This window comes from Phoca vitulina, unplaced genomic scaffold (genome assembly GCF_004348235.1).
Source record: "Phoca vitulina isolate PV1807 unplaced genomic scaffold, GSC_HSeal_1.0 scaffold30, whole genome shotgun sequence".
NCBI lineage: Eukaryota > Metazoa > Chordata > Mammalia > Carnivora > Phocidae > Phoca > Phoca vitulina.
In genome coordinates, this window is record NW_022589733.1 from 629,115 (window position 1) to 645,404 (window position 16,290).

Here is a 16,290-nt window from a genome sequence, read left to right on the forward strand (position 1 = left end):
GAAACTGGAGAAAAGGAACTGGGGGACAGGAATAGGAGGGAGACTTATTTTTCATTCCATATCCTATTGTTTTATTTGATTTTTCTACTAGGTCAACCTAGTATGTCCTTTTCCCCCATTAAGGGAAAAGGATTTGAACACAACTACTGAGCTACTGAGGAAGCCAGCAGGCCCACTGTTGAAGGAGTTAGTAGTCCTAGAAAACTTTCTGGAAAAGTTGTCACCAAAGCTGAATCCCTAAGGATATCAAGTGGCGTTCTCAATCAAAAGTGAAGCCCTACCAGGCAGATGGGACAGTGTAAGCAAAGGCAGGAGAGGTCAGCAATTTGGTGTTGTGGGAACACCAAGTCCAGATCAAAGAGTTAAGGCTGGGGAAGTGGGCCAGCCTGTTATGCAGGGTCTTTGCTACCACGGGAAGAAGTTAAAGCTTCATCCTGAGGGCAATGGGACACCAGGGTGGCTCAGTCGGTTAAGCATCTGCCTTCGGCTCAGGTCATGACCCCAGGGTCCTGGGATAGAGCCCCAGGACGTCCTGCTCAGTGGGGAGGCTGCTTCTCCCTCTCCCTCTGCTCTGCCCACACACTGTGCGCACATGCGCGCTCTCTCTCAAATAATGAAATCTTATAAAAAAAAAAAGGTCAGTAAAGAAGGAGAGGGGAGGGATTAAAAAAGTATGAAGGCTGTAGTATTAGCAGAACTTGAGGAGCCATTTTGCTGGGGCAGGGAGTGATCAGGGATATTTCCAGATGACTCTCAAGTTTCTATTGCAAAGGGCTGGAGGCATAGAAGTAACAGTGGAAGATAGCGCTGCAGCTTTCCCAGAATGGTGTGGGGCACAAATGAGAAATCTAAGCCTGCAATCCAGGCCCTGAGGAGTTTTCTGAAATTTTCATTTGAATAGGTCCTTTTTCAAAATTTCCTCAAAAGGCCACTTGGCTGGAGTAGTGTTAAGGAAGTGGTCTTTAAAAATTTTATGGGGTTTCTGAAATGGTTTATGTGCCAGAGACTGAGAGTTGGCTGATGCAAACTCCATCTAGGTCCCCCCTTCTCTCTAGCTGCCTTCTAGCTAAGAGTGATCATGTGGTGTTATCTCTGGCCAATAAGATATAAACCAGTCTGCTGAGTGGGATTTTTTTAAAGGTTCTGAGTTCTTGATAAAAATGAACAGATTGATGTGAAAAACCTCTTTGTCCTTTGCCTTTCACACTTTTTCTTACTGTGTGTGGAGCATGAACATGAGACCCTGAAGGTACAGAAGCCATCTTATGATATGCGATAATGAGGTGTCGTTTTAGTTATCTATTGTTATGTAACAAATTACCCCAAAACTTGATGGTTTAAAACAACAAACATTTATTATCTTGTTTTCTGTGGGTCAGGAATCCAGGTGTGGTTCTGCAGTCTCATCTGAATGCTCAACTAGGGGGAGATCTTTTTCTAAGCTCACTGTTTTGATTGTTGGCAGGCCCCATTGTCCCTCATCACATCCACGTGGTCTCTTCACAACATGGCAATTGTGAGCTGCCTCATAATATGGCGATTTGGCTTTCCTGAGAAAAAAGAATGAGAAAGAATGCGCATGAAAAAAGCCACATTCTTTTTATAACAATCTGAGAAGTGGCATCCCCTTACTTCTGCTATATTCTATTAAAAGCTAGGGGTGCCTGGATGTCTCAGGCAGTTGAGCATCCAGTTTTTTATTTTGACCCAGGTCATGACCTCAAGGTTCTGGGATCGAGCCCCGGATCCAGGCTCCATGCTCTGCAGGGAGTCTGCTTGAGGATTTCTCTCCCTCTCCCTCTGCCCCCACCCTGGGGGCATATGCGTGCACGCACTCTCAAATAAATAAATCTTAAAAAAAAAAAAAAAAAAGCTAGTCACTAAGTCCAGCCCACAATCAATGAGAGGAGATTACACAAGGGCAGGAATACCAAGAGGCAGGACTGCCTAACCCAGATGCCATGCATGGAACTATGATCAATCCACTAAGGATGAACAAAAAGCTATGAAGTGCCTGGGTCCCTGACTGCATTGTTAAGTACCTACCCCAGGCATGGCCTGTCTCCCTAGATTCCTTAAAATGTGAAAGAGGGAAAATAGTTCAAAATAAGACACAGCTCCACCCCCACCAGAATAGGTAAGAAGAATAACATCAAATGTTGGGGGGGGAGGGGCAGTAAAAAATGGTGTAATCACTTCGGAAAAAGGTCTAGGAAAACTAAATATACACATAGCCTATGACCCGGTATTTCCAATCTTAGGTATTCATCCAAGAGAAATGAAAACAAATGTCCACAGAAAGACTTGTGCAATAATATAAGTTTTATTTTTAATAGGCTCAAACTGTGAAAAAAAAAAGAACCCACAAAGGTAAATAGATAAATTATTATATTCATTTCATGGAAAACTAATCAGCTTTTAAAAGGAATGAAATATTGATACATGCAACAAAATGGATTAATTTCAAAAACACTATGCTTAGTAAAAGAAGCCTTACACAAAAGAGCACATACTGTATTTATGTGTAGTTCTAGAACAGGCATAACTATTCCATGGTACAAAAAAATCAGAGCAGTGTTTGCCTCTAGGGGATAAAATGAAAAGGTATGAGAGAACTTTCTGTACCTTCATAGGGGTTTGTGTTACATAAATGTCTGCATTTATCAAAACATACTGAATAGTACAATTAAGATTTGGGCATTTTATCGAATTTAAATTTACAAGAACAAGAACCTTAAGCGAATATTGAACTCCAGGTAATGATAGGTATGCTGAAGTATTTAGGGTGAAATGTGCTAATGCCTGCTACTTTACATTGAAATGCATTAAAAAAAAAAAAAAAAGGATAGCTACATGAGTAGCTAAGTGATAAAGTATAGTAAAATGTCAATGGTACAATCTAGGTGGTTGGCATACAGGTGTTCACTGTAAAATTCAGGTATTTTGTATGTTTGAAAATTTTCGTAAGTTACAGTAAACAAAACCTACTTTTTTTTTTTTAAGATTTTATTTATTTATTTGACAGAGAGATAGTGAGAGCAGGAACACAAGCGGGGGAGTGGGAGAGGGAGAAGCAGGCTTCCCGCGGAGCAAGGAGCCCGATGCGGGGCTCAATCCCAGGACCCTGGGATCATGACCTGAGCCGAAGGCAGACACTTAAGGACTGAGCCACCCAGGAGCCCCCAAAACCTACTTATTTAAGCCACTGTTCATTAGGTTTTCAATTATTTGCTGTCAACATATTCCTTACTTACACTGATACCAAAACAAGGGTTTTCTACAAAGTGGATGAGACTGGCCCTAACACTTATTCATTTAACAAACATTTACTAGGTATCTACCATGTGCTGGACCTTGTGCTCTCAATGCAGGTATGATCTTGTGAGCAAAAAGTCCCTGCTGTTGTGAATTTTATAATCTAGCAGAGAAGATGACAAACACATACTATCACACAAACACATGTGATCACAATTATGAAGGAACCATACTGGGGTCCTAAGGCCACGACAAGGGGACCTGACCGATGGTGGGGTGGGGTAATCAGGTTAAGATGTCCTGGAGGAAATGTGTGTGACAGGTAGAGGTAACGACGTGAAGAGCAGTAGCAGCACAAACAAATTATCTGAGGTCAAAGGAAGTGAAAGGAGGCTACTGTGGCCAAAGCACCAACAGAAAGAGGAATAGAGAGTCCAACATACTGACAGGTCCTGGAAGAGTCCACTTTCCATTGGCTTTTGATGCTTTCTCTAACTTCACCCAAGATCTTTCATGCATACTGTTAAAGTGGCTGTAGGTAGGCAAGAAACAACAAATGTTGGAGAGGTTGTGGAGAAAGAGGAACCCTCTTACACTGTTGGGAATGCAAGTTGGTACAGCCACTTTGGAAAACAGTGTGGAGGTTCCTCAAAAAATTAAAAATAGAGCTCCCTATGACCCAGCAATTGCACTCCTGGGTATTTACCCCAAAGACACAGATGTAGTGAAAAGAAGGGCCACATGCACCCCAATGTTCATAGCAGCGATGTCCACAATAGCCAAACTGTGGAAAGAGCCGAGATGCCCTTCAACAGATGAATGGATAAAGAAGATGTGGTCCATATATACAATGGGATATTATTCAGCCATCAGAAAGGATGAATATCCACCATTTGCATCAACATGGATGGGACTGGAAGAAATTATACTAAGTCAAATAAGTCAAGCAGAGAAAGTCAATTATCATATGGTTTCACTTATTTGTGGAACCTAAGGAATAGCATGGAGGACATAAGGAGAAGGAAGGGAAATATGAAGGGGGGGAAATCAGAGGGGGAGACGAACCATGAGAGACTATGGACTCTGAAAAACAAACTGAGGGTTCTAGAGGGGAGGGGGTGGGGGATGGGTTAGCCCGGTGATGGGTATTAAGGAGGGCACGTACTGCACGGAGCACTGGGTATTATACGCAAACAATGAATCATGGAACACTACATCAAAAACTAATGATGTACTGTATGGTGACTAACATAATTTAAAAAAAATTGCCCTGTCTGAAAATATTGAATTTGCTAACTAGTTGATTTATCCAGAGGTCCCTGCATATTTCAGTGTGCAATCAATTGTACTTTTAATACCATAAGGCATGAAAAACAAACAAACAAACAAAAAAGTGGCTGTACGTGCTCTAGTCTCACTATAAGCAATTAGACCAAGGCAGGAGCTTCAATAACAGCTATTATGTACATAATAAACCAAAATTCAAAGCCACTTTTGTTTTTTGTTTGTTTTTAAGTAAACTCTACCCCCAACATGGGGCTCTAACTCATTACTCCAAGATCAAGAGTTGCATGCTTTACTGACTGAGCCACCCAGGCGCCCCTCAAAGCCACTTCTTACTCCCTTTTGTAATCAGGACCCAAGCTACCTCAGGGACATGGTGGGGAGATGAGATGTAGCAACCTCTACCTCCACTCCTTTCTTTCTTTTGATACTCAACCAAGGAGCTTTTTAAAGCTTTGTTTTCTTTTCTGGGAAAGGAGAGTAAGAGTACTAGGATGCTTGGCAGATGCTTGGTGTGTATAAAATTTATCATTTTTCTTGAAAACCCAATATAGCTCCTAAATACTTACAAATTTAAAGCTACAGTTCCGGGCGCCTGGGTGGCTCAGTTGGTTAAGCGACTGCCTTCGGCTCAGGTCATGATCCTGGAGTCCCTGGATCGAGTCCTGCATCGGGCTCCCTGCTTGGCGGGGAGTCTGCTTCTCCCTCTGACCCTCCCCCACCATGCTCTCTCTCTCTCATTCTCTCTCTCTCTCTCTCAAATAAATAAATAAAAACTGAACTATAATTAAAAAAAAAAAAAGCTACAATTCCTACTTTTCCAACGTAATGGAAAGATGATCATCATCATGATGAAAATGTCATCATTCCATGTTGAGTCTGTTGACATTTATATTCCATATTTTCAAAAAGGAATGATTTTTAAAAAGATACAAATAACTGCCATGGGGCGCCTGGCTGGCTCAGTCCGTGGAAGTGTGCAACTCTTGATCTCGGGGCTGTGAGTTCAAACCCCACATTGGGTGTAGAAATTACTTAAAAATAAAATCTTAAAAAAAAAAAAAAAAAGCCAAAGTAAAGACAAAGAAAGAGAAGCCTCTCTTTGTCCTGAAAGAGAGCTTTTCTTTTGTTCCTATGGGGCCAATAATGCCCTGGGTCAGGGAGCACTTACTGCAGAAAAGCCATAGGCTCACAATGACTGAAGAAGTCAGCCCTCTTTTACAGCTGCAAACCTCTAGACAGTCCAAGCCAGGCACCAGCCTTCACTGAGCACTGAACTCAGCTCAACTGGCCTGCCCTGGACACAGAGGGGCCTCCAGAGGTATCCCACACACCTTACTTTGCCTTGTTTGCTCCTACTTTTCATGGTATTAAATCATATCTATTGGGCATCTACTCTGTGCCTGTGCTTTACATTAACTGTCCCTCTTCCTCCCCAAACCCTGCAAGGTAGTATCATGAACTTCATTTCATAGTTAAGTAAAGTAAGACTCAGGGATGGTATCTATCAGTCAGGAATCTTTCTTTTGCCAAAATGGAAAGCCTAGGTCTCCAAAATGGCTTAAGCAAAAAGGGTATTTACTATCTCACATAACCAAAATACACTAATAGTAGTACAGGCACAACTCAATCCATGTGCTTGCTCACAAGAACTACAGGGTCCATTTCTGCTTCTCAAATCTACACCCCTTGTTGGAGGTGGTAAGGATGATTGATAGGATAACTCAACATCCTATAACTGCTCGTTTCCCGTCTCATCACATTTCACTGGTTCTTTTTGGAAGAAACCACTCATTTGGGCTGAACAGATCTGCTGTTTTAGACCAAAGTCCAGCATCCAGCTCTGGAAGTCTGACAAGGGGTCTGAGAATTGAGGGAAGGATGGATGGCCATAAAGCAACTACTACCCAGACTAAGTAACTATACAATACCACTTTATTTCACATTGGTCCTCTGTGACCATTTGACTTCACCCTTGTGCTTGCTGCCTTTCATATAAAGTCCTTCCCACACTTCTGGTTTTAGCCTTGTTACCCTATCTAAATCTCAGGCTTCATTCTTCATCCTATACCCTAAATCTCAGGCTTCATTCTTGAGAGTAAGCAGGAGTCCACAAAAACACTGAATAGATTCCTTGACAACCCAAGGATGGAGCAGTAAAATGAGCAGGTGACTCCAGACCAGGGCACCCAGCCAGGGGAGTAAATTAGAACTGAAAGACACTCTGCTTACAAATCTTTTTTTTTTAGATTTTATTTATTATTTATTTGAGAGAGAGAGAATGAGAGCGAGCGAGCACATGAGAGGGGGGAGGGTCCGAGGGAGAAGCAAACTCCCTGCCAAGCAGGGAGCCCGATGCGGGACTCGATCCAGGGACTCCAGGATCATGACCTGACCCGAAGGCAGTCGCTAAACCAACTGAGCCACCCAGGCGCCCACTCTGCTTACAAATCTTGTGTCATAGTACTGGGCTCCTTCTAAAAGAAGGGGCCCTTTTTTTTTTTTTTTTTTTTTAATTTGCAGTAATGCATCCCACGGTCTTTAAATCTTTGGCTCATAGTCAAATTCTACTTTAGGGGATTTCCATTCCATCTTTCCCTCCATTCTTCGCCTTCCCTCCTTCCCTCTGTCTCTCTCCAGGTAAGATCCATTCCAGATGTCCTTCTCTCACCTCTTAGCTTTTAGGATTCCTTAATTCTCCTTCACAGATTAGACACAGCAGATCACCAGGAGGGAGAGAGGCAGGAAGAGGACCATCCCAGTATCTTTACCCCAACTTAATTCCTGGATGCCAGAAGGAGTAACTGCAATCTAGCTACACAATCATAAAGAGGCCATTAATTATGATCTGATAGGCCACTTACATTTTTCTTAAAATAAAGAATCAGAGTGGAAAACACATGAAAGAAGGGACTGGCTTTGTATGACAGAATAAGTATCATCACTCAAAAGCACCACCGTGCCATGCATGTCTACCATGTGCATGGCTTTTGTGTTAGAAACATGATTTCTTTATTCAAAAAATATTTTCTGAGAGCCTGAGAGCTTTTGATGAGGTTGCTCATCTCCCTAAAACCCTCTTTACCTGGATTTTTGCATGGCTGAGTCCTAAGCATCTTTCACACATACCTACACTCTGGGTTGTTCCACATTCCTCCAATGAAGAAGCCCAAAACTCAGGGGCAGCTTGTAGTTTTCCAGTACATTACGTATCTTTCAGTCTTCATGTTCTGCCAGGATCTGGGAAGGTATTAGGTTGAGCCATATGAAACTGCCTTTATATAAAAATGAAAATGTTGTAATTTTCAGGAAAAGAAAAGTTTTATTCAACCAAAATATGCACTGTTAGCCTTAACTGCTTTCCCCCAATGATAAATTTCTCCAAATACTATATATTTATAAAATTCAGCATTGTTAAAATTTATTCAGATCCTTCAATTACTGTTCTCTATTAGAGAATGTTCTGTTTCTTAGAGTTCCAAATGATGACAGAGTGGTAATCTGTTGAAAAAAGGTCAGATGAGTGTGATGGATATGGCAAAAGTTCTTGGCCCAATGCAGTCATTCCCTATGGTGGTCTGGGATTTCAGTGATCAAATGTTGTCATGGAAAAGTGTATGTCCATCCATGTCTGCTAACCAATGCAGAGTGCTTTTAGATCCATTTTTGATACATAATTTCAACTTCTTGACAATAAGATGCTACTGTTTTGCCTGAGTTAAAAGTAATGAAATACTCTCTTTGCAGACCACCATACAGTTACCAGAACCTTCTTTTTGGTTGCAATGATGGTTTTAACACATTTGGGAACTTCTTCAACATCCAACCATTGTCCAGACCACTTTCATTTTTTGTCAAAGCTTACGATATTCTCCAAAATAGGTCTCTGCTCTTTCAAATCTTCAGGAATAAGCACATCTCTAAACATCTCAGTTTATGATTATCCATCAGTTGGTGTTACCTACCCACTTGTCCAACTTTTTCACCTTTCCTATTGCAGCCAGGTGTCGAGAAATTGTTGTAGCAGAAACTCCTAAGTCGGGCGCCTGGGTGGCTCAGTCGGTTGAGCGACTGCCTTCGGCTCAGGTCATGATCCTGGAGTCCCTGGATCGAGTCCCGCATCGGGCTCCCTGCTCAGCGGGGAGTCTGCTTCTCCCTCTGACCCTCCCCCCTCTCATGCTGTTTCTCTCTCACTCGCTCTCTAATAAATAAATAAATAAAATTTAAAAAAAAAAAAAAAAAAAGAAACTCCTAAGTCTGCTGCAAGGCCTCGAATTGCTGTTTTGGGGTTAGCTTCCACCATGGCTCTCAACTGATCTTCATTTAAAACAGATTTGGGTCTCCCTCGAGGCTCATTTTTCAGACTCAGATCCCCAGAACGAAATTTTTCAAACCACCACCGGATAGTCCTTTCACTAACAGAGCCTTTTCCAAAGACAGAATTGATGTTTCTACTTGCTGTGGCTGCACTATGTCCTAGTTTAAATTCATATAAAAATAGTATTCTCAAATCTTTCAAAGATATGGTACTGTTCACTTCTGTGGAAGAAATAAATAATAAAAATTCAACCATCAAAGGAAACTGAAGACCACAGTATCATTATGAATACTAAACAACACAACTGAAAATAGACCTGATATCAACTTTATCAATCATGGTCAAGTCTGGAGGATACATGTTTTTATCACTGTGTTCTGCTGCCATCAGTTTATATCAGGCGATGACTTTACAGCAGGAATACAATTTCCAGTGATTTTATAAGCATTACCATAAAAGAAATACTTTTGAACTAAAATATGAGTTGTGCTTTTAAATCTACAAACTCAATGCCTGCCACACAATTTTTTCAGTACTATCAAATTAAGATCTCAGATCAATTTAATGCTTGGAAAAAAATGCTCCCATAATGGGTTGATAAATACTTGCTTCTGATGTTTTCTGACAGAAGTATTTGTAGGTCTTCCTCTTCCCTATTTCACATGATCTGAATGACTGCTACTTCACAAGTTCTTTATGTTTTCTAAATCCTTATTTACTATGGAATTTTTCTTCTTTTGCCTATTTCACCTTCTTGGGCTTCATAGTTAATTTTGGTATAAATGAATAAAAATAATATTTCAGGTATATGAAAGAACTGTCTTCCATTTTCCCCTGGCAGTCACGTATTCTAAATGGCCCTAGGGTCCACTGCTCAGTGGACTTTTTAAAACAACATTACATACATGTGCCCTAAACCTACCAAAGGGTTAAAAAGGAGAGGGAGAAAGAGAGAGAGAGGGAGGGATTAATTCAGCAGAATTCAAATCTGGACAATGTTTGGGAGGAACCTTGGGGTAGGAAGGGGGAAGTTTTTCTTTTCAGCAGCTAAATTTAATTCCAGCCCCTTATAAGTATATATTCCTCCAATAGTAACTTGTCTGCCTTTTTCCTCCCCTATGCTTCCAAGATAGTAAAGTGGAAAGGGAAAAGGTTTCTATTCCTTTCTACCATCATTTGAGTTCTAAATTATTTCAAATAAGTTGATAATCTTCTATTACGAAAGCAGAAAAAAATTCTGACCTTAACTATAATATACTGTTACCAAAAAACAAACAAAAACATATACTGCAACTGTAAGATAAATAGTAGGAAAGTGAGTAGCTTTATTTTAGCCCTTAATACACTGAATGTAATTACCCTATTGTTTGTAAATGGAATAGGAATAGGGGAGAGGTTTCCCATCAATATAGTAGATTTAATTAATGCAAGAAGTCACCTCTTCCACTTCCAACATGCTAGTTGAGATATAACCGAAAAACAAAACTTGTTTTAATACAGAGCTAAATCCAAAAGCAAAAGAGAATTTCCCAAGTGCAAAAAAGTGGGAAACACTCAAAAAAAAAAAAAAAAAAAAAGCACAGTGGTAAAGGGACACGTGAATAGAATTCATATCTCAGAACTACATACAAATAATGGAACAATCTGAAACAGAGACATTTTAAGACAAAATAAGATATTTTAAAACATGCCTTTAATATTCAAAGAGAAAACAAAGAAAACAGATTTCATTTGGCAAGAACAGGCCATTGTCAAAGAAAAAAACTCCCACATTATATTTAGTCGTCACATCTCCTTAGATTCCTCCAATCTCTGACAATGCCTTGGTCTTCCCTATTTTTCATGTCCTTGACTCTTAGAGTACCGATTGCTTTACCTTGTCAAATATATCTCATTTGGGTTTGGGTGATGTTTTCTGATGATTGGACTAAGGTTATACATTTCTGGCAAGAATACAAAGAAATGATGTATCCTTTCTCTATCATGGGTCTCAAGATGTGAATATGTTTTATTATTGTGATGTGCACCTTGACCACTGATTAAGATAAATTTTGGCAGGTTTCATCCCAGTAAAGTTACTATATTTCCCTTTGTGATTAATGAAGATCTTGGGGGACATACTTTGAATCTTTAAAAATTTTACTTCTCCTCAAATTTTCACTCACTAATTTTACAATCAATTGGTGGATGTTGTCTGCAACAATTATTACTGTGTTTAGCTAATGCTTATTTTCTACTTCCCTCAATCCATCCATCTTTCCACAGTTATTAACTGGAATTCTACTATAAGTGAGAACTGTTCATTTCCCCTTTTTATGTCTCTATCAGTATGGACTCATGGATATTTACTTTATTATTCTATGGATTATAATCCAATGATTTCATTATTTCTTTTGCTCAAATTGCTCCAGCTTTGGCCATTAGAACTCTTTTAGTTTGGCTCCCATGTTCTTTCAAACACTATCCCCCATCTTTTTTTTTTTTAAGATTTTTTTTTTTTTTTAATTTATTTATTTGACAGAGACAGCCATAGCGAGAGAGGGAACACAAGCAGGGGGAGTGGGAAAGGGAGAAGCAGGCTTCCCATGGAGCAGGGAGCCCGATGTGGGGCCTGATCCCAGGACACTGGGATCATGACCTGAGCTGAAGGCAGACGCTTAACCGACTGCGCCACCCAGACGCCACCCCCCAACTTTTTTTTTAAGCACTTTGTTACCTGGCACACATCAAGGTGTTCCAGGCACCTTTAGTATTTTCTGTCTCAGTCCTGGAATCAACCACTTCTCCAAGAAGTGGAGAATCGGAAATAAAAAACTGGATCCTAGGTTTGTTCATTACTGCTGGGGTATCATACCTTTTAGTCACTCTCAGTAGACACAGCTAGGAAACATATGCAAAGTAACCCGATACACATACTGATATCTCAGACTCCAAAACCAACCCACCAGAGTTCATTTTAGCCTTCTCCTTTCTTTATTTGTGAGAAATCCAGTTTTTGTTGTCCAAACATATTCACCTATTTGTTCAATTTGAGTACATACATAAGGCAGTTTCAGAATTGTAAATCTATGCCCCTGTGACAAATATATTTACTGACTATATTACAAATGCTATATTACAGCATTAATGTGCAGTTCTTTTTATCTTTACCATATCTTTACCAAAATAACCTGGTCAGTTCTTTTTATCTTTACCATAACAGTACAGTCAAGATGTTATTTTCCAAAACAACTTGGAATAAAGTTCTTTTCTTCCCCATCCCCTCTAATGTCATTCCTTCCTCATTCCTGATACCCAGTTCCAATATCCTCACTTTTTTTGCACCCATTTCCCACCTTCCCCCTATAGGTTACCAATAATCACTTTAGTTTCCAGTTTATCCTTCCAGTATTGATTCTACAAAAATAAGCAGATACACGTGTACTGTCTTATATCGCTTTCTTACACAAAAGACCATATACTATAGCTACTCCTGTGCTTTACTTTTGTCATTTAACAGTATATTATCTCAGAAACACTCCATATCAGTTGATACAGACCACTCTTTTTTTTTTTTTTTACAGCTCCATTACTTCACTGAATGGATTTACCACATTTTAATCACTTTGCTATGTATGGGCATTTAGACAGTTTCCAATATTTTCCAGTTACACTGCATTACATTGCTGTAGTGATGTATGTATTTTTATATTGTTGGAGGTGTATCTTAACAGTAGAGTCCCAGAAATGGTCTTGCTGGGTCAAAAAGTAAATAAATACATATGTAGTATTTTTAAGTAGCGCCAAATTTCCCTTTGGAAGGGCTATAACAACTCACATTCTCAACAGCAATGTACAAGAGTGCCCATTTCTCCACAGCTTCACCAACAAAGTACACTGTCATATTTTTAAATTTTTGCCATTGATAGGTATTATTTTAATTTTCAAAATAATCTTGAAAAAGAATAAAGTTGGAGAACTCACACTTCCTAACTTTGAAACTTACTACAAAGCCACAATAATTAAAACAATATGGTATGGGCATAAGAACAAACAAGACCAATGGAATAGAAAGCCCAGAAATAAACCCTCACACATATGGTCAACTGATTTTTGACAAGGGTGTCAAGACCATTATGGGAAAGCATGGTTTCTCAACAAATGGTACTGAGAAAACCGTGTACCTGCACGCAGTGTGAAGTTGGACCATAACCTATACCATATACAAAAATTAATTCAAAAATGGATCAGAGGGGCGCCTGGGTGGCTCAGTCGTTAAGCGTCTGCCTTCGGCTCAGGTCATGGTCCCAGGGTCCTGGGATCAAGCCCCGCATCGGGCTCCCTGCTCTGCAGGAAGCCTGCTTCTCCCTCTTCTACTCCCCCTGCTTGTGTTCCCTCTCTCGCTGTGTCTCTCTCTGTCAAATAAATCAATAAAATCTTAAAAAAAAAAAAAATGGATCAGAGACCTAAATGTAAAAACTAAAATTACAAAAGTCTTAAAGAGAACATTGAGGAAAATCTTGATGGCATTGGGATTTGGCAACAATTTAATGAATATAACAACAAAAGTAAAAAAAAAAAAAAAACAGGTAAACTGGACTACATCAAAATTTAAAACTTCTGTGCAAAAGATACAATCAATAGTGAAAAGGCAACCTACAGAACGGAATATTTGCAAATCACATTATCTGATAAGGGGTAAATATCCAGAACATATAAAGAACTCCTACAACTCAACAAAAAAATACAAATAGCCTGATTTTAAAATGAGCAAAGGACTTATATAACTGTTTCTCCAGCAAAAATATACACAAAGACAACAAGGATTTGAAAAGATGCTCAACATCATTAATCATTAGGGAAATGCAAATCAAAACCACAGTGAGATTATCAACTCACACCCATTAGGATAGCTACTAACGAGAGAAAACAAGTATTAGCAAAGATAAAGAGAAATTGGAACCCTTGGGCACAATTGGTGCAAGCCTCTATGGAAAACAATTATGTTAGTTTCTCAAAAAAATTAAAAATAGAATTACCATATGATCCAATAATTCTACTTCTGAGAATATATTCAAAAGATCTAAAAACAGAGTCTCAAAGAGGTATTTATACACCCACATTCATAGCATCATTATTCACAAGAGGCCAAAAGGTAGAAACAACCCAAGTGTCCATCAACCAATAAATGCATAAACAAAACATAGTAATTACATACAACAGAATATTATTCAGCCTTGAAAAGAAATTCTGACACGTTACAACATACATGAACCGTGAAGACATGATGCTAAGTGAAATAACCTGGTCACAAAAAGACAAATACTGTATGATTCCACTTAAATGACATACCTAGAATAGTCCTATTCTTAGAGACAGAATGTAGAATAGAGGTTAACAGGGGCCAGCGGGAAGGAAGGAATGGGAGTTGTTTAAGGCTATAGAGTTTGTTTCGGGAGACAAAAAAGTTCTGGAGATTGATAGCAAAGATGTGAAACTACTTAACACTACTGAACTATATATTTGAAATTGGCTAAGATGGTACTCGCTTCGGCAGCACATATACTAAAATTGAAATTGGCTAAGATGGCAAATTTCATATTTTTGTATGTTAACACAATTAACAATAAAAATCAAAGAAAAAATAGATAAGTTGGACCTCATCAAAATTAAGAAATTTGTGCATTAAAGGACACTATCAAGAAAGTGAAAGGAAAGGGACTCCTGGGTGGCTCAGCCCGGTTAAGCGTCTGCCTTCGGCTCAGGTCATGATCCCAGGGTCCTGGGATCGAGTCCCATATCAGGCTCTCTGCTCAGTGGGGAGCCTGTTTCTCCCTCTGCCTCTGCCTGCCGTTCCCCTGCTTGTGCTCTCTGACAAATAAATAAAAGCTTTAAAAAAAAAAGTGAAAGGACAACCGACAGAATGGCAAAAAAATACTTGCAAATCATACTTCTGACAAGGGATTAATACTGAAAATATATAAAGAGCTTCTACAGCTTAACAACCAACCAAAACAACACAATTAAAAATGGGCAAAGGAGTTGAATAGACATTTCTCCAGAGAAGATATACAAATGGCCAATAAGCCCATGAAAAGATGCTTAACACTGTTAGTCTTTAGGGAAATGCATGTCAAGTAAGATAACAGTTTACACCTACGAGGGTGGCAATAAAAAAAAAAAATCGGGGGCACCTGGGTGGCTCAGTCTGTTAAGCATCTGACTCTTGATTTTTGGCTCAGGTCATGATCTCAGGGTCATGAGACGGACCCCTGTGACAGGCTCCTTGCTGAGCATGGAGCCTGCTTAAGATTCTCTCTCTCTGCCCCTCCCCACCTCCTCCAACCCCTGCTTACACACTTTCTCTCTGGGAAAAAAAAAAAAAAGGAAAATCTAACAAATTTTGGTAGGAATATGAGAAATTGGAACCCCTGTGCATTGCTTGTGGGAATGTAAAACAGCACAACCACTATGGAAAACAGTTTGTCATTTCCTCAAAAGGTTAAACACAGAACTATCATATGACCCAGCAATTCTACTCCTAGGTATATATCCAAAAGAACTGACACCAGGGGTCTGAACAAATATCTATACACCAATGTTCATTACAACAACCCTAGTTGTTGCCCATTAGCAGATGAATGGATTAAAAAATGTGGCATACACATAAAATGGTAATTATTCAGACATAAAAAGTAATGAAATTTTGATATATGCTACAATATGAGTAGACCTTGAAAACATTATGCTTAATAAAGTAAGCCAGACACAGGACAAATACTGTATGGTCCCACCTATATATGAGGTGCCTGGAATAGGCACATTTACAGAGATACGAAGGAATGATTGCCAGGGATTGGGGGGAGGTGTTTGGGGGCAGGGCAGGGGTGGGGAGGAAGAGATTGCTTAATGGGTACAGGGTTTATGTTGGGGATGATAAAGTTTTTTTTTTTTTTTTTTAAAGATTTTATTTATTTATTCATGAGAGACAGAGAGAGAGAGAGAGGCAGAGGGAGAAGCAGGCTCCCAAGGAGCAGGGAGCCCGATGCGGGACTCGATCCCAGGACGCTGGGATCATGACCTGAGCCGAAGGCAGACGCTTAACCATCTGAGCCACCCAGGCACCCGGGGATGATAAAGTTTTAAGTAAAATACCAGTGATGGAGACACAGTATTGTGAATGTTTTTAATGCCACTGAATTGTACACTTACAAATGGTTAAAATGATAAATGTTATTTATATATATTTTACAATAAAAAAAAGGTCTAACTTTACCCTAGTGATCTGAAATACCACCTTTGTCATATATTAACTCTCCATATGAATTTGGGTCTAATTCTGCACTTTTTATTCTTTTCCATTGGTCTATTTGTCCCTGCCAATGCCACAGTGTTTTAATTATAGAGATTTTATCATATATATATATATATATATATATATATATATATATATA

General features: G+C 39.4%; 1 long non-coding RNA gene across 1 annotated transcript in view; it reads right to left on the reverse strand.

Annotated features, from left to right (window-relative positions):
- Positions 1-1,031: 1,031 nt before the first annotated feature.
- LOC116644538 overlaps positions 1,032-16,290 on the reverse strand; it is a 25,734-nt gene continuing 10,475 nt past the window's right edge. The window contains exons 3-4 of the long non-coding RNA XR_004301776.1: positions 7,669-7,814; positions 1,032-1,550 (exon numbers count right to left, since the gene is read on the reverse strand). This is a non-coding gene — a long non-coding RNA (uncharacterized LOC116644538). The remainder of the gene's footprint in view (positions 1,551-7,668; positions 7,815-16,290) is intronic.